Here is a 20,042-nt window from a genome sequence, read left to right on the forward strand (position 1 = left end):
AAATTCATATTTGGTGTTCGTTCGGGAAAGTTTCTTGGATTCCTGGTAAGTCGGCGAGGCATAGAATCTAACCCAGAGAAAATTAATGTAATCATAAATATGGAGGCTCCCAAAACCCAGAGAGAAGTTCAATGATTAACTGGGAGACTTCCGACTCTGCGTCCTTTTTATCTCCAAAAGTACAGAAAGATCTCTCCCATACTTTGACACTTTAAGAGAAGTGAAAGACTTCGTATGGACAGAAGATTATGAATAATTGTAACGCCCCCAAAATCCGGGTCGTCACGCAATCCTTCAATTATGTGTAACCTGCAATGTTGTAGAAATCGCCGATTCAGCCGATAAATCGGCCGATATATCGGCAAATAACAGGCAAGCGATCTAGTAAAGTTAAAACGGCTCAAAAAACATTTTTTAGATATTGGGTCAAACTCGGGTCCTAATCGGGTCAAAATAAAAAAAAATCGGGTTGCTGAGATCCTTGCCTCTTTCTCACCATATCTAATCTTCAATGCTTTCTCATCTGCTAAACAAAGTACACGGATGAAATCTGAGAAATTTATGAAAGAAGATGTAAAAGAGGGTTAGTACGTTGGTATTCATAGCCCAAATTTGTTAATCGGAAGCATGCTTTACTTCTATTCTATATGCAAGTCAGTTTTGAAGCATTCAGTATGCTAATTTTCATAAACTGTATCGCCGTGAAAGAATAAAAAAAGAAAGAAAAAGAAAAATAAAATATGAGAGTTGATAGAGAGAAGAGAACATAGAGGGGAGAGATAGGATTATACAGATGGGGGCGTGGGACTTGGGACTCCCAAGTTGGGAGGGTGGGTTAAAATATTTTATAAAAATAGAAATTTCTTAATCTTCAATTATTTACTTGTAAACTCTATATATGTATTGACTAGCGAGTAAGTGAGAGTAACTTTACATAAAATATTATTATAATTCATAATTAATATTTTATATTTGTATATGTATATCAATAATAATTGAATTTAACATATATATTTTATAAAAATAAAATTATAATATATCCGATTTTATTCCGATTTCGTATTCCGATAAATCCCCGATTTCCGATAAATCGTAAATCGATAGCTCAACCGATCTACTCCGATTTCCGATTTTTATAACACTGGTAACCTGCATTAACTCAATAATCCAATAATTCCATATCACAGACCCTCAATCTCACACACTCACAAGTTATAGCCTTAGAAACGACGTACAACAAGTATCATCTGTTATTAAAACTCAAATGTACTTTACAGGATCTCAAATAATTATTTATAACCTCTACATGAAATTACGACTGATATCTTATACTTATCTGATACTCTGGCCCACCTGAGACAAAGCTGCCAGGGATTCTCCCCATGATTCCAAGCGACTAAGTCCCACACCGGCATACTAGTTATCTGTTGTGTTGTGTCATTTAAAAGAAAACAAGAGTGAGCTATAATGCCCATCATAATAATGTACAGTAAGAAATGACTGTATGATAAACTCAAGTAAAACGTCATATATGATAAATATGTTTTATTCAAAAATAGTTTTTTCCTTAGTGATACACACCTTCTTTTAAAAACAATTCTTTGGTGGATTTATTATCCTGCGAATACCTTAATGGTAAACCCAACACCTAAGCTTGGGTTACGGTATTGCATCATAATTCCAGTTGGAAGAATATGACGTTAATTGGAGTCGCCGCATACGATGATCAGTCGTACTACGGGAAAATAGTGACCTTTTTTTACTAGTAGAAGGATGACACATTCGTATCCCGGTTTTCACCCTTGCCGCATTCGGCCTACGTGTCCCATTTTTGGGTATACACATACTTCACAAGTTCCTGAGTACACAGAGTACCTTCGCCCGCGGTACCTTTGGTAGTCCACCTATCACACATAGTACTAGAGTCTACCCCTCCCTTGTCCTTTAACAGAATTCTATCATATCTTGAGAACTCGAACCACATCGAAGTTCCCCCAAGTGTTTTGCTTGTTGATAGAAACAGGTTATTTTATTAGCGTATATATGTATATGTATACGTACTTCCGAATTTTTCGGAGGAAGTACTAAGGATGTGAGTTGATCGTTGTCAATAGATAATTAAATAAGGGGAAGTTTCTTTTAAAACTATTAGGTCACACAACACTGTAGAAGGGGGTTGAATACAGTGTTTATACAATCAAATCGATTTAACACAAGTATGTAACAAAAATCAAGTATATTCAATAAACTCTGTTACAATATGAACTGTTGTTCTCTCTCAGTGATGAACAAATATCACTAAGAGCTGCTAGGTTACAATGTATAATCTTCTCGATAATGATAACACATATAGTGTAAACCCTAAGTCTGTGTTTATATAGTACATAGTTACAAGATATATTATAATTGATATGGAATATAATTCTGTCTCCTAAAATATATCAATCAGATATCTTCTACAAGTCTTCCAGTCTTCTAAATCTTTCCATGCATATCTTCAATTGTTTTAGTCTCAATCTTCTCCTGTAAATCAACTTCATTCCTTATCTGAAAGTCTTCCCGCACTTAAGTTCTGATATGACCTTAAGTTCTGATATTAAGTTCTGACTTCCAGTAAGTCCTGATTTCAGTAAGTCCTGATATGTCATGTTGTTAAGTTCTAAAAACTAAACACAAATCATATTAGACATGACATTTTAAATATATCTAACAATCTCCCCCAACTTGTAAATTATGCAAAATATACAAGTTAATAGATTTGATGATGTCAAAAACATTTAAGTATAAATGCAAATAAGAATTTAACTAGATAACTAACTACAACTTACAGTCCTTGTAGCTTTTACCAATCTCACTGAGTCAATCTGAATCCAAAATTATTCTTGACAAAGTTTGATATCAGCTTTTCTTCGTTAATCCTGAAGACTTGAGATAGTGTAGTCTTGACTTGCTTCAACTCTTCATTCTGACTTCTAATCTGGTAGATTGCAGTCCTTAAAGCAGATATATGGTTTCTTTCTAAACCATCATCCAGTCTTATTACCCTTGGATGAGAAGAATCTTCATTATAGCATAGACATTTCTCTTTCAAAATTACTTCAAGTTTAGCAAAATGCTTCTTCATTGGAATTTCAGTTCCATCATCTTCAACAATATTAAGAATGAATTCTGTAACCCTTGAACCAGAAATTCTAGCTTTATCTCTTATGGTCTTCATTATGAACTCTGACCATCTCCTGGTAATATCAAACTTTACCTCTAAAAGGTAATGAAAGAATTAAAGTTCTTTCAAAGATTTGTTTAGCATATCTGATTCTGACATCTGATATGTCCTTCCATCTTCAAGAAATAGAATCATATTTTCCTTGACATTGTGCTTGTCATGAGCATCCAATACCACTTGAACAGAGATAATCTTATCAAGGTGTTTCTGTGTAACATCTTCAAGAGGTTTGTCAGTTAGCAAAAATGGATCTCTAGTAGCAACTTCAACTCCTATCTTGATCTTAGCTTCATCAGAACCTAGTCCATTCCTGTCTCTTGGTTCTCTAGCATTTAACCCAATAGTCATGAAATCAGACAACAATTGGCTTTTCTTTGGATCTGATGGTTTGACATTTTTCCATAGAAGTTTCTTTTTGTCAGCTACTTTCATCTTGTCTAAATCAACTTGAGCTCTGTCAGAGGTTGATGTCTTGATGACTTTATCAGAACTTGTTGTTTCTGTTGTAGCTTGCTGTTCTTCACTCTGAACAACTTTAGCACTGTCAGAGGTTGTCTTGGATTCTTCAGTAATCTTCCTTCTTTTCAGAGTTTGAACATCTTCATCTTCAGCAAGAGTATCATCAGTAACTTGAACCATTTTATACACTGGTTTCATCAGGATTTGAGGAATTTTCATCTCCAGTGGCTTGGTTGGTTCATCAACTTTTCCTTTCCCTTTGTCTTTGGGATCAATCTCAGTCTGTGATCTAGTCTTGGGCTTTGATGCCTCAATATTTGACTTCTCCTTGATCACAATGCCTTTTTCCTTAGGTCTTGGAGGTTTCTTTGTAACAGAAGCTTTTGGCTTTAGATTTGTCTTTTCAGCTTTAAATCTAGCTTCTTCCTCCTTGAGATTTTTTAAATCCATTCCAGGATTATGCTTCAGAAATAATCTTCTAGCAATCTCTTCATCAAGTGTCTGAATCTTGGGATCTTTGTAGTAGACTGTAGTCTGCTTCCCCTTGAGCTTCAGAGTTTGCAGAAACTTCTGAGAGTCTTGACTTCCACCTTGAATCAAAATATCAGGCTTTGTCATCAGACTTTGCTCATCAACACTTGATATCGGATTTTGAGTATCAACACTTACTATCAGATTTTGAGCTTGAGCAGTTTCAGAACTTGTCTTCTTTTGAGTAGAAGATTTGCTTGCATCAGAGATTAGTTTCCTAGAAGAAACCTTGCTGCTTTGCTCTTTTCCATGACCTCTACTCTTATCAGAGTTTCCTTGGTCATCACCTTTATCATCCTTTTTCTTCAGTATTAGAGTAGGAGTGCATTTGGACTTAACTACCTTCTCCCCCTTCTTGGCATTATCAGGTAGTAGGATAAAGAGAAGAAGTTCAACTGAAGATTGGATTTCATCCAATTGAGCTTTATGAGAAGCTTGATTTTGTAGGACCTCAATAATTTGGGCCTGTTACTTCTCTTGTATCTTCTCAATGGCTTCAACTTTCTCAGAAATAGGTCTGATAAACCTCTTTTTATCAAGCTTGGTCTCCATATCCAGCTTTTCAGCTTTTTCAAGAAGTTTGTCAACCTTTTCATGAGTAGCAGAATGTTGACCTTGAAGTGTCTTGACACTTAGAGCTGTGACTTTGAGTTGAGTCTTAAAATCAGAACTTGTCATCAGCTCATCAGCCTTAGCAATTTGCTCTGTCAGAACTTTGGAGCTTGGAATGAAATCAGTTTCATTCCACTTCTTGGTCCACTCCACACCTCTGTGAGTATCTTCCCAAGGAATAAGAGCAGCTTCCTCAACAAACTTCTCAATAAGTACCTCCTTTCCTAGAATGGGAGCTGGAGTATCAATAGAAACACTATCTTCAGAACTTGAAGAAGACTCCTTATCCGCTGATAGTACAAGAGTATGTGAGATAACTGGAGATTCTGGAACAACTGCATCTAAATTCTGAGAATCCGAATTTATCTCCAGAATAGGTGTTGATGGAATCTCAACCTGTGAAATTGGAGAATTGACTGTAAATGGCTGAGCTGTTAGTGTTGGAGCTTCCAAATAAAGAACAGTTGGTATATTCAGATTGTGAATATCTATTTCAGAACTAGCAGCTTGTTCTTCAACATTATCTGTAGCTTTGTCATGAATAGGAGAGACAGGATGTGTGAGCACAGTATCTTGAGCAGTGTCTTGAGCAGTGTCTTGGGTATTGTCTTGAGTTGGTGTTGGAAATGGAAAAGCTTCAAGTACAATTGGCTGTGAGATCAGAGAATCCTGATCCCCTTCCTCAGCTTCTTCAGTATTCTCTGATGGAGGCTTAGCCATGTGCGTTCTTGCTCTCATTTTCTTTAATCTCCTTGATAATGAAGGAGTTTTTTTTATCATCATAACTTACAGTTCTTTTCTTCTTCAAAGTACCTGAACCCTCAGCTTCATCTAAATTCTGATGGGATTGACCCTTCAGCTTCTTTCTGAAAAACTATATTTGAACCTGTGCTTTTTTATCATCTGACTCATCCCTTAGAATCATCTTCCTTCTTTTTGGCGGAGGTTGAGGAAAATACTTTGCCCATTTAGGCCTGGAAGATGAAGGTCTGATGGTAGGTGCTGATGATTGTTGTTGTTGGGCTGGTTGGAAGTATGTTCCGATGGTAGGTTGAGTTGGTTAAGGTTGGTTGTGTAGTGGTTGGAGTTGCTGATGGAGGTTGGGTTGGTTGGACATCAGGATATTGAGCAGTGTATATGGCTGGGTCAGAGTTTACTTAAAACTGTTTAACTGATTGTGGAATTTGGAGGGGTCTTAGAACAGTTTTCTTATTATCAGTAGATAATAAGTCAGTACATGCGCTCTTAGCAAGTTTAAATGGTGAAATTAACTCACTTGCTAGTTAGGGTGCATCAGAGTTACAAAAGCTATAAATGAGTCGACAGAATCTAGAAAAATATACAGTATTTCTATCTTCTGTCATCCTATCCCCTTGAATACTAGTACAGCAGTAGCATAATCAAAATGAGATTGAGTAACCAGAGCATACCCAATTTACTGACTGAGGATAGGAATTGCATCAAAATTTGAACATTTGTTTGCAAAAGTTCTGGTGATGCAATCAAATAAGAAACTCCACTCCCTCCTGATGTGGGGTCTCTTTAGTTGTCCAAGCTTTGCCAAAGTTTTCTCATAGCCCAGATTGGCCATTAGCTGTTGAAGGGCTGGCTCCTCAACTGTTGAATAAGTGCAGTTTTCTGGCAATTGTAGTGCTTGTCGAACTGTGGCCAAAGTCACCACATGGGCATCCTTCCCTGTTGTAAATATAATGCTTGGGGACCCATTAGCACCACCATCATCATAAATTCCTGACCTCCAGAACTCCAGCACCTAAGTCCCTGAGATTGCTTCAGGTTGGGTCAGTGCATAGCCTATTTCACTTCGAGACAAAAAGTCTTGGATGAAGTGAATTTATGATGGGGCTTCATCCTTGCTCAGAATAGCCAAATAGTTGTTAGGAACAAACTTAGCTCCATTGAAAATGATGTCTTTGGGTGCCATTTCTGTGAAAAATAAGTGAGAAAATAGAGTGTACACAAGGTGTTTGATAAAAGTCCTGTAAGAAAATAGCTTCAGAGAATATTAGTGAGAGAGAGAATAAGAGAGATAAGAGAAAGAAAAGTAGGTAAAAGATTATAAAATCTTTTAACTCCCATATATATACTCTCTTTTTGACAACTGTTATGATTGAAGCAGAACAGACTTTAGACACCTGGCAGCATATCATTAGTCAAAACATTATTAGTGGGCACGGGTATTAAGCAGTAATAAATGTGCACATGCAGTGTTTCAAGGAAAATACGCTTTCTACTTACTAAATGATTATGACTGTTTTTATCTCACCTAATTATATTCTGATAAAATATGACCGTTATAGTATTTACTACAAATAAGTCAAGTAAATAAATAATGCCATGTAAGCATCAGAGTTTGCATCAGGATTTAATATCAGAACTTGATTATTATCAAATTTTAACAGTCATCAGAACATGGCTTCTGTAAAAGTGAATGTTTGTTTATGTTATTCCTCATACAAATACTGACTTGTTTCTTCAGAGTTTTAGCATCAGAAATTCTATCAGAACTTGTCCTCAGAATTTATGCAAATGACACTTAACTGTTTGTCAAAAAAAACTTAATCACCACAGTAATTTTCATCATTAATATGGAGTGAATATGTGTGCATTAGAAAAATATCAGATAAAGATTAAAGTCTGATAAACTTCAGTACATCTTAGAAATAAGGCATAACTAAGAAAAGTGCTTAAAATCTGTCATTAATAATGAGGTCTACTATAGAATAAATTTATGCAAGAATCCACCTCAACTGATTGTGCTCATTTTATGCATCTTTTGAAATTCCTTTTTACAGTGGCTTCTCAGTGTAAGTGAGTCACAACTGTTATCAGAATTTATGCTATTATCAGAATATTTCTCTAGTAATCAGAGAATGTGAAAAATCACCAAGAAAAATTTATTTGCTTTTCTAATGCATATAACTTAATACCAACAATGCACTTGGGTCTTCCCATCCACATATTTACTCTGGATCTCAAAGGAGTACCTGACTTCAATTTTCTTTTCTTTTCTTTAGATAATTCAGGCTTATCAAGCATGTGGTTCATCCTTAAGATTTACTGACATTAGAATTTGATAGATAAGAAGCAAGAATCTAGTTTGTGACTTAGTAATAAGATATACAAAGTAAATTTGACTGAGCTTAACATCAAAATTTGCTTGTGTTAATGAATTTTCACATAAACAACTAATTCAAACATGGGATTTCTAGTATGTTAAAGACTACTAGGTCAGCATCTTGCACAGTAATCCTCATTGGATTGAATAGTCACAGAACATTCAAAACACTATCAGAGTATATAGATCCACATCAGATAACAATCAGTATTTAATGTATTACAATTAAAGCACAAATCACATGAAGATAAGACAATCTATAAACACTGATCATAAAGTCTGATACATGAGAACAAAAACTAAGCGGATTTAGAGAAAGAACCTGAAACCATTCCAAGTTCATTTACCAGTCTTGTAAAAGTAGCTTCACATAGTGGTTTTGTGAAGATATCTGCTAGTTGTTGATCTGTTGGAACAAAATGCAATTCCACTGTACCTTCCATCACCTGTTCCCTTATGAAATGGTACCTAATACTGATGTGCTTTGTCATTGAGTGTTGAACTGGGTTACCTGTCATAGCAATAACACTTTAATTATCACAGTAAATAGGTATTTTAGAAAATTCTAACCCATAGTCCAGTAACTGATTCTTCATCCAAAGAATCTGTGCACAACAGCTTCCTGCAACAATATATTCTGCTTCTACAGTTGATGTGGAAATTAATTTCAGTTTCTTGCTAAACCAAGAAACCAATCTGCCTCCAAGAAATTGGCAGCTTCCACTAGTGCTTTTCCTGTCTATTTTCATCCTGCAAAATCTGTATCTGAGTAACCTATTAGCTTAAAATCTGATTCTCTAGGATACCACAATCCTAGATCAGCTGTACCCTTGAGGTACTTGAAAATTCTTTACACAACTATTAGATGAGGTTCTCTTGGATCAGCCTGAAATCTTGCACAAAGACATGTAGCATACATGATATCAGGTCTACTTGCAGTTAAATAGAGTAAAGATCCAATCATACCTCTGTAGTTAGTAATATCTACGGATGAACCAATATCTTTATCTAACTTGGTTGCAGTGGCCATGGGAGTGGATGCAGTTGAGCAGTCTTGCATTCTAAATTTCTTCAGTAAATTTTTGGTGTACTTGGATTGATTGATAAAAGTACATTCTTCATTTTGCTTGACTTGAAGTCCCAGAAAATAGCTAATTTCTCCCATCATACTCATTTGATATCTTGACTGCATTAGCTTTGCAAACCTTTCACATAGTTTGGCATTTGTAGAACCAAATATGATATAATCAACATATATCTGTACCAAAAGTAATTTCTTTTCATGGTTGAGGTAGAACAGTGTTTTATCAATTATACCTCTGTGAAATGTACTTTCCAGAAGGAATTGAGCTAAAGTCTCATACCATGCTCTTGGAGCTTGCTTAAGGCCATAAAGTGCTTTATCAAGCCTGTAGACATGATTTGGAAATTTTGAATCTACAAAGCCTGGAGGTTGTTTAACATATACCTCTTCTTCCAATTTTTCATTGATAAAAGCACTTTTAACATCCATTTGAAAGACTTTAAACTTTTTGTGAGCAGTATAAGCTAAAAAGATCCTTATGGCTTCCAATCTAGCAGCTGGTGCAAATGTTTCATCATAATCAATACCCTCCTGTTGAGAGTAACCTTTAGCAACCAGCCTTGCTTTATTTTTTATAATTATGCCATCACTGTCAGGTTTGTTTCTGAACAACCATTTTGTGCCAACAATTGATCTGTTCTTTGGTCTTGGAACTAGGGTCCAAACTTTATTTCTTTCAAATTCATTTAACTCTTCCTGCATTGTTTGTACCCAATCAACGTCTTGAAGAGTTTCTTCCACTTTCTTTGGTTCATTCTGAGATAGAAAGGAATGATAGAGACATTCATTCGATGTTGCAGTTCTAGTTCTAACACCTGCTTCAGGATCACCAATTATTAAGTCAGGTGTATGTGCTTTAGTCCACTTCCTTGAAGATGAAAGTTGTTCTCTAGAACTGGATCCTCCCCCATGATCCATGTTGTCTCCATCAGCATTTTCTGATGCTCTCCACGTAGTTAGGCTCTATGAGACTTCAGAATTTGAGTTGGATCCTTCAGGATTTAAAGAATCAGAGTTTCCAGAATTATCAAATTTTGGCTTATCAGAACTTGATGAATCAGAACTTGAAGAGCCAGTGACAGGTTCTGATTCTTCTTGAGAGTCTTGAGTTGTGGTAGGATCTTCAGCTTGCTCCCCCTGAACAGGTGCGTTTTCCCTTGGAGTAGTTGCCACAATTTCAATGACATCAGAACTTAACCCGTCAGAACTTACAGGATCAGGATTTAAGTCATCAGAATTTACAGAATCAGAATTTAGATCTTCATTTTCAAATCTCAGCTGATCATGATCATTGAAATCTTCAAGTCCAGTAATCTTCTTATCATCAAAAGATACATTGATAGATTCCATGACAACCCTTGTTCTTAAATTGTAGACTCTGAAGGCTTTTGTGGAAAGTGGATATCCAACAAAAATTCCTTCATCAACTTTTAGATCAAATTTTGACAGCTGTTCAAGATGAGTCCTAAGAACAAAACACTTACATCCAAATACATGAAAGTATTTCATATTTGGCTTCTTTTTCTTCACCATCTCATATGGTGTTTTTCCATGCTTGTTTATGAGTGTAGCATGCTGTGTAAAGCAAGCAGTCTGCACAGCTTCAGCCCAAAAGTAGGTTGGTAGCTTTGCTTCATCAAGCATAGTTCGTGCAGCTTCAATGAGAGTCATGTTCTTTATTTTTAAAACTTCATTTTCTTGTGGAGTTCCAGGTGCATGAAATTCCTGCTTAATTCCATGCTCTTTACAGAACTCTTCCATTATTGAATTCTTGAACTCTGTGCCATTATCACTTCTTATAATTTTAACAGGATCTTTGACCAATTTATCCAACTGTCTGACATGATCAGTTAGAGTAGATAGAGTCTCATTCTTCTTGTGCAAGAAATACACCCAAGTGTATCTTGTGAATTCATGCACTATAACCATGGTATAATTTGTTAGGTCACACACACTGTAGAGGGGGGGGGGGGGTGAATACAGTGTATAGCACAATCAAATCGAACTTTAATAACTCAAGTAACAGAAAACAAACTTTATTCAAAATAATAAACTCTGTTACAGTATAGAACTGTCCTCTCTCAGTGATGAACAAATATCACGAGAGTTGCTAGGGTTACAATGAATAATCTTCTCGATTGTGATAACACTTATAGTGTAAACCCTATGTCTGTGTTTATATACTACACAATTACAAGATAATCGCTAATTGATATGGAATATAATTCTGCTTCCTAAAATATATCAATCAGATATCTTTTCTTCCAAGTATTCTATTCTTCATAAAATTTCCTTCTTCATGCATATCTCTTCTTATATTTGTCTCGATCTTCTCTTCCTGTGAATCAGCTGCCTTCCTTATCTGAGCATTTCCTTTAAGTCCTGATATTATCTTCTGATAAATATCTTCTGAACCTTAAGTACTGATGACTTAAGTTCTGACTTCAGTATAAGTGCTGATTTCAGTTAAGTACTGATTTGTCCTGTTTAAGTGAGATCTGTAAACTAAACATAAATCACATTAGTCATGACATTATCAAATATATCTAACAATCTCCCCCAACTTGTAAATTAGCATAATATACAAGTTTAACAGATATTTGATGATGTCAAAAACATTAAGTACAAATGCATGAGAATTTGACTAGATAACTACAACTTACAGTCCTTAAAGCTTTACCAATCTTTAACTTCTGATAACAACTTTAATCTGTATTCATATCAGAATTTAAGCAGTTGTAGGTCTTGACTTGGCTTCATCTTCTAATCTCTCTGATGTCAGGAGTTGTTCTGAGATAGTTCTTCAACAAACATCTCTCAGCATATCTGAGTTCATCAATCATCCTTCTTTTAGCATCTTTAAGTTCTGTAGAATCTTCACCAGTTTGAAAAATTGTAGCCCTGAGATCATTAATTTTAGCTTTCTTTATGTCCTGATCCAGTCTGATCAAATATGCCTTGTCAGACTCAAGATTGAATTCCACAGCCCTGTAACCCAGAAATGTAGTTATAATCTTAGCAGAGTTGGGCTTCATCTCAACAATATCACCCTTGTGATCTCTGTACTTTGGAAGATATGTGCTATCAGACTTAACAGAATAAAGCCTTTTCTGTCTCTGAATCTGATTCTTCAAATAGTTTGCAGCACTTTCTGTTATTTTGTCATTCACTTGAAGTAAGAATAATACATGTTCCAGTTCTTCAAAATACTTCAGTGGAATGGTATTTTCCCTTATATGATAAACCCTACCATCTGTCATGAAATATAACAAGATGTGTTCTTTCAAGTAGGTATGGTAAACCATCTGTACAGATTCTAGTTGATTCAATCTCTCAGGAGTTGCTCCAATACATGGTTCACTTAAGGAAGTTGGATCATTGGTTGTGTTATGTACTCTTCTTTCATCAGCACTTCCCAATCCAGTTTTATCTCTTGCTTCCTTTCCAGTAACCACTCTTGCTTCAAAACCACTTGTTGCAGTCTTCAAAGGTTGAGTCTGTTTGGCTTTGGTGAATCCTCGTAGGAGTATCTTTGAAGGTTTAACATGAGCAATGTCAGAGGTTTCCTTTGATTTATGTTCTGATATCAAGTTAACTTGAGCTATGTCAGAGGTTACTTGCTTCTTTGAGATATTAGAACTAACTATCTCTTGACTCTGAACAACTTGAGCCATGTCAGAGGTTGTCTTAGAAACTTTTCTTGAAGTCAGAGCAAGATCAGCATCTTCATCAGTAATTTCTTCATTCACAGGAGGCACATATACCTTGATAGGTTCACCAACTTTCTCTTTGCCCTTGGACCTTGGATCTATCTGCAATTGTGATTTAGCTTTAGTTGCTTCAGGATTTGTCCTTTCTTTTATCACAATGCCTTTGAGCTTTGGAAGTTTCTTTTTACCAGAAGCTTCAGATTTAGATTTGACTTTTTCTGATTTAAGTCTAGCTTCTTCTTCCATCAGACTCTCCAAGTCCATTCCTGGATTTTCCTTAAGAAATAACTGTCTTGACATTTCTTCATCAAGATCCAAAAGTTCATCAGAACTTATCCTTTTACCAGTTGCAGAAGTAATTCTTTTTCCAGCATCAGAACTTGTCCCGTGACTTGTAATTCCAGCTCCTCTTGATGATAAATTTCTACCTTGACCATGACCTCCACCCATTCCAGAGTTTCCCTGTCATCTTTTTCATCATCCTTCCCCTTCAGTGTCTTATCAGTTTTGCATTTGGACTTAATTACTTTCTCCCCCTTTTTGGCATCAGCAGGTAAAATAAGAGAGACAAGCAATTCCACTGAGGCTTGGATTTCATCGAGTTAAGATTGCTGAGAAGCTTGATTTTGCAAAATATCATCAATCTGAGACTGTTGCTTCTCTTGGATCTTCTCAATGTAAACAACTCTGTCAAAGGTAGGTTTAAAGAAACTTTTCTTGTCAAGTTTCTTAATTGTTTCTTGCTTGAGCAACTCTTCCTCAATTTTATGTAACTCTGCATGAGTTGTTGAATGAAGACCTTGAAGATGTCTAGTACTCAATGCAGTGACCCGAAGCTGTGTCTTGAAATCATCATTAATTAACATTTCATCAGCTTTTGTCAAGTGCTCAGCAAGAATCTTTTCAGATGGAACAAAGGTAACTGAGTTCCATTCCTTAGTCCACTTCTGTCCTCGAGGAGTTTCACTCCAAGGTACTGGTGCTTCTTTTGTAACAAACTTCTTAACTAGTTCAGATTTATGAACAGTATGTTGAGGTGCATGTCCTGAAGGACCTGCTTCATCAGCATCTGCATTTGGAGCAGTATCACCAGTAGGATCAGCATTTGAAGCATCAGAACTAACAGAATCAACATCTTCTGATAGAACAACAGTATGAGAAACAGTGAAGGCTTCAGCATCATCCTCTAAGTGCTGATCTGGTTCCAAGTTCTGATCAACAGCCATATTCTGATGCTAACCTATATTCTGATCATCAACATCTAGATGCAGAGAAGGTGTAGTAGATAATTCTGGAGTTTGAGCAGCATCAGTAACATGTGTTATTGATGGATGAATTGCTGTTGGAGTTTATAAGTAAAGTACCTCAGGCACAACCAGGTTCTGAATATCAATTTTAGCATTTGAGCCTGAGTTGACAGGAGATATAGTCTCATGTACAGGAGACACAGATGGTGTGTTGGCCTTTTCTGTAACAGCTTCATGAGTTGGAGACAATGGAGAAGCAGGGGCTTCAACAAATTCTGGTTCTTGTGAGATCAGAGATTCCTGATCTCCTTCCTTTGCTGCTGCTTCCTCATCATCTGAAGCTGGCCTTTTAGCTCTCTATTTCTTGTATCTCTAAGAAGGTGGGGATTTCTTGGGAGGTTCAGCAGAAGTCATTCTCCTAAGCCTTTTGAGAAGCTTAGATCCCCCAATTCCAGAATCCTTCTGAGAAGAAACCTTCTCAGCTTCTTTAACAACAGGTTTTGATGCAGAAACCTGTTCCTCACTATCAGACTCATCGCTCAAAACAATCCTCCTTCTCTTCTGTGGTGTTTGAGGAACAGTCTTTGTTCTCTTGGGTTTGAAAGATGAAGGCTTCACAGTAGGTGCTGAGGATGAAGGTTGAGCTATCTGTGAAGTTGTGAGATGTGATTTGAGATATGTTCTGAGGGAGGGTTGAGGTATAGATGTATGAGTGTTATGTTCTGATGATTGTTGTGGTGTTTGGGATGTGGTGGTGGGTTGTACATTAGGATAAACAGATCTATATATTTCAGGATCAGCATTTATCAAGATCTGTTTTACAGACTGAGGAATCTGTAAGGGTCTAACCACCTTTTTCTTAAGGTCAGCATTAACCAAGTCATTAAAGGCTCGTTTTGCAATTCTAAAGGGTGGATGTAAAGAACTGGCTAGTTGAGGGGGATCGGTACAACAAAAGTTATATATAAGCTGACAGAATCTAGCAAAGTAAACTATATTTCTATCTTCTGTCATCCTATCCCCTATGAAACCTATCACAACACTTGCAAAATCAAAATGAGTTTGGTTAATAATAGCATACCCGATGTGCTGACTCATTATTGGAATGGCATCAAAGTTTGAACACTTATTCCCGAAGGCTTTAGTGATGCAGTCGAAGAAGAAGCTCCATTCCTTTCTGATATGTGCTCGTTTCAACTGTCCAAGCTTAGCCAAACTCTTCTCATACCCCAAACTGTCCATTAACTCTTGTAGAGCTGATTCCTCCGGTGTTGAAAAAGTACAGCCTTCTGGTAAATGTAAGGCCTTGCGAATTATAACAGGAGTTACCACATATTCAGAATCATCCACTTCAAAAACAATATTGGGAGTACCAGTTTCACCACCATTATCAAAATGCCCAGTCCTCCAAAATGTCAGAACTTGTTGGCTTGAAAAGACTGACGGCCGGGTTAATGCGTACCCAATTTCACTGTGTGCAAGTAGATCTTGCACAAAATGCAACTCAGACGGAGCTTCATTATGATCGAGAATTGCAGCATAGTTATTTGGAACGAACTTAGCTCCATCAATGATCAAATCCTTAGGTGCCATGAGAAAAATTGAAAATTAAGATTGCCTGTTAGGTTTTTGATAAAATGTTTGTATGAAAAACCAACGTCAGGATTTGAGAGAGAGTAAAAGCAAAGAAAGAGAGATAAAGTGTAAAAGTAAATAAAAGATTGTATAATCTTCTCTCTCTCTTACTTATACTTGGTAAAAAAAATATAACCGTTGGACACCTGTCAGACATGCAGCAATAATGAATAGTTAATGGGCACGGGAAAACAGTATTCATGACTTATCATATGTAGGTTTTCAAGGAAAAACCGTTCCACTTACCCGATAATCCCATTAATTGAGGTAAGTCAGTTTTAATTCAAAATTTAAAATGTTCCCACTTATTCAATTATTGTCACTGCAAAACCAATATTCTGAAAATAAATTTCAAGTGTGAGAATGACCAAAATAAATCAAATAAACAAGTACTGAAATTTTAAAGTTAGAACTTAATTTAAATCAACGATTAAAATAATCATCAGAACATGGATATATCAGGATTTAACAGTGCATTTAAATGTGCAACCATCTCAGAGACAGAATCTTGCAAAAAGAAGAAATTTCATTAAAATATTAAGAGAATACATCAGAGAATTACAAGACTGTCCTAAGCTTCTAATCCTAACATCAACAACCTTAGTCCTAGCTCAAGAAGCAGGGCAAGGCTGACGATGAAGAAAAACAGGAAGAAGAAAATAAGTTATTTCTTCTTCCTACTTTCTACAAAAAGAATAGCGAGTCGGATGATTCGCTCTTGCTAGCGGAGAGCTTCCAGCCTTTCCTCCTCCAATCGCTCCAGATGGCGATGGTAGTCCATGTAAAAGAACAGGAGGTGTGTGAGAACCTCCTGGGGAACCGAGTCCCAAATCTCATCAGGAATGACAGTCACATGCCATTCCTGCTGCCATCCCTCACGGCTTAACTCCATGTTGAAGGTATCATAGTTTAAAAACATATTGTAGTTAACCATGATGTTGTGTATATGAGGAAAAAGAGAGTAAGTGTTTGAGGAATGGAATAATGTTTAGCTGGAAGGAGGTGTTTGTTTATATAGGCAATAGAATGCCAGGAGACGCATGTATAATTTAATGCGGACAGGTAGAAATAATTCTACCCCGTCTCCCTAGACTGGGAAGATGAGAAACAGTCATTGGAAGTGTAAGACAGGGTTTAATGCGCACAAGAAACAAATAAAAATTATTGTGCATGTACATGTTCTACTAACCCTAATTAGATTGCCTGTTAATATTCTACCCAAACATATTCTGATTGAAAAAGGAGACTGTTTCAAATTGTAACCATAAATAAGTCAAGTAAAGGATCAGAATTTAATATCAGAACTTAGACTTATATCAGAACTTAACAGTCATCAGAACATGATTTCTGAACTCGAAAAATGACTGTCTATCTCCGTAATTCTTCACCCAAATTCTGATATCGATTCTTCAGAACTTAATCATCAGAACGTTCAACAGAACCTGTCCTCAGAATTTATGCAATCTTACACATAAACTGTTCATCTACAACAATATGCATCACCACAGAAATATTCGTCATTCATATGGAGTGTTAGTGTGTGCATTAAACTAAATATCAGACAAAGAGTAAAGTCTGATTCACTTCAGAACATCTTAGAAATAAGGCATAACTAAAACTTTACTGAAAATCTGTCATTATTCTGAAGCCTACTATTGAATGAGTTCATGAATGAGTCTACCTCAACTGTCTTGTTCTAATTTTGTGCATCTTTTTAAATTCTATTTTGCAGTGGCTTCTCAGTGTAAGTGAGTCACGACTGCTTATCAGAATTTATGCTATTATCAGAGTATTTCTCCAATAATCATAGAGTGTGAAAAGTCACCAAGAAAAATATTTATTTGCTTTTCTGATGCATATTACTTAATACCAGCAATGCACTTGGGTCGTCCCTTCCACATTTTTACTCTAGATCTCAAAGGAGTACCTGATTTGTATTCCTTGTTTCTTTTCCTTTTTCTTTTGATAAGTGAGGTTTATCAGCACTTAGTACATTCAACAGATTTACTAGAATCAGAACTTAATAGATGAATAGCATTATTCTAGTTTTTGACTTAGTAATAAGATAGACAAAGTAAACTCAACTAAGCTCAATATCAGAATTTGCTTGTGTCAATAAATTTCCACATAAATAATTACTTCTAACATGTGATCTCTAGTATATTGAAGACTGAAAGGAATATGTCCTAAGTCCAATCATGTATTAGGATTTAGGAATAACTTTTTATGTAATCTGTTTTGATTTCATTGATATTAATAAAAGACTTGTTTTTTTTATTACGGGCTCTATCTATTTAAGTGTTTAAATAAGATATACCATAGTTTAGAGTAAAGCTTTTTATGGATTATGATGAGATCATAATAGTGAGACCTAAAAGATGATAACTCTAAACTTAAATAGTTCCTGATCATAGGATTACTAACTGGTAATTAATAATCCGCAAAGATCGGTACATACTATGCTTGCTTCATTATGAAGGATGTCTGTTCTCATAGACATTTGTGTGATGACACTATAGCTAGTATGTAGGTGCTTATTTTAGAATAAGTTCACTGAACATAACTCGCACAGCTGAACAACTGATGGAGTTCACTCACGTGTCAGCAGTTGTTCACATAGTGATAGTTGTACAAGTATCCTTAGACTTGAGGTCATCATAGTCATCTTGTGTACACTGAACTATGATTTGGTTTAGTTCTTAGTCTCCAGGGATAATTATTAGGGCTCTACTGGGTATAGGAATTTGTACACGAAGATAGTGTATGATCAATAAAGGATCTACCCCTTCCAGTGAAGGAAGCGAATGTTTAAGGCTGATCCACTTATGCTAGTTCAGGAATCTCTGGCCAAAGTGAATGAAATTAGAAAGAAGTTTCTAATTTGCATAGAACTAAGCATAGTAAATGGTAAGCAAGTGATTAAATTAGATAGGCTTGACACAAGCTCCATGCCTTGTATTTAATCAGGACATTGTAGGGTAGAATGAGTTTATTGTACGGTAACTATTCACTGAATAGGTTCTTGGTATTCTAAGCAGTGAATTCATATTATCCGGATAGTCGCGATATGCTGAGAAGTATCCCTCACGATGTAGAATAAATATGATTAATTAATTAATCATATTTAATAAATTAGAGAATTTATATAAATAATGATAAAATAGTTTTATTATTATTTATTTCTACTACCGGCTTAATATTGAACCTACAGGGTCACACCATAAAAAGAGAATGATTTAATGGTGGAGGAATTAATTAATAATGGCTAATAATTATTTATTTATGAAATAAATAATTAATTGGCAAATTTAATAATTGATTAAATGAGATTTAATTGATTATAAATTAATTAAGAAACGTTCTTAATATTATTAATTAAGAATTTAATTTTTGGAAATTAAATCTAGAGAGAGAATTATTTCTAAAGTGTTTAGAAAAAAGATTAATAATTAAAAGGTGTTTTAATTATTAATGAGAATAATAAATGGGTTAATAATAATAATATTTTATGGGAAAATTTCAGCTGAAAATTTTGCCTATAAATATACTATTATAAACCCTATTTTTATTCTAACCCCAAAATTTTATAAAACCTAATTCTCTCCACCTCCTCCTCCTCCTTAACGTCGTTTTCTTGGTGGATACCGGTGGAGTGCTTCATGTTTGAGGAGCAGCTGCTAAGGATCTCCGATCTTTGCTCTTGGATCGCATATTAAAGGTTAGTAATCGATCCCTATGTTTTTACCACGATTTATATGCTTTTATTTGGATTTTATATGTGTAAAAGTGCTTTTACATGCTTCCGCTGCGATTAAAATCCAACAATGGTATCAGAGCATAGGTTGTATGCAAAAAGATCTGTGGTAAAAATTTCAGAATTTTATGTGCTTGTATGAATTAATTATGATTTTTACAAGTTATATAATGGATTAATTTTGTCTGATGAGAAATCGTTTCTCAGAATAATTTTGAATGTTGATCTGGGTTCTACAAGTGTTGTAGATCGTCTGGGTATTTTTCTTATATTTTTATGATGTATAGATTTTTTATTATGAATTTTGAAGTTGTTGCAATTAAATTCGTAATTAAATAAGTATATATATATATATGTATATTCAGTTGTATATATATATCTGCTATATATCTGTGGTTGTTTATGATGCTGCACGGAAAGATAGATAAGCAAAGCAAAGGTACAGAGTACAGTACGGCGGCACGGTGACCAAGAAAGAAAAAAAAAACAAGCAACGGCGGCTGCTGCAAGAGAAGGGAAAGGGGTGTCGCGCATTCCGGGAATGCGTTACACCCTATGGCGCATTCACGGAATGCGTTACACCTTTTAATGGCTTATAAGGGTTGTAACGCATCACCGGAATGCGTTACAGGGCTTGGAACGCGTTCCTGT

This window comes from Apium graveolens, chromosome 7 (genome assembly GCF_009905375.1).
Source record: "Apium graveolens cultivar Ventura chromosome 7, ASM990537v1, whole genome shotgun sequence".
NCBI classification, from domain to species: Eukaryota; Viridiplantae; Streptophyta; class Magnoliopsida; order Apiales; family Apiaceae; genus Apium; species Apium graveolens.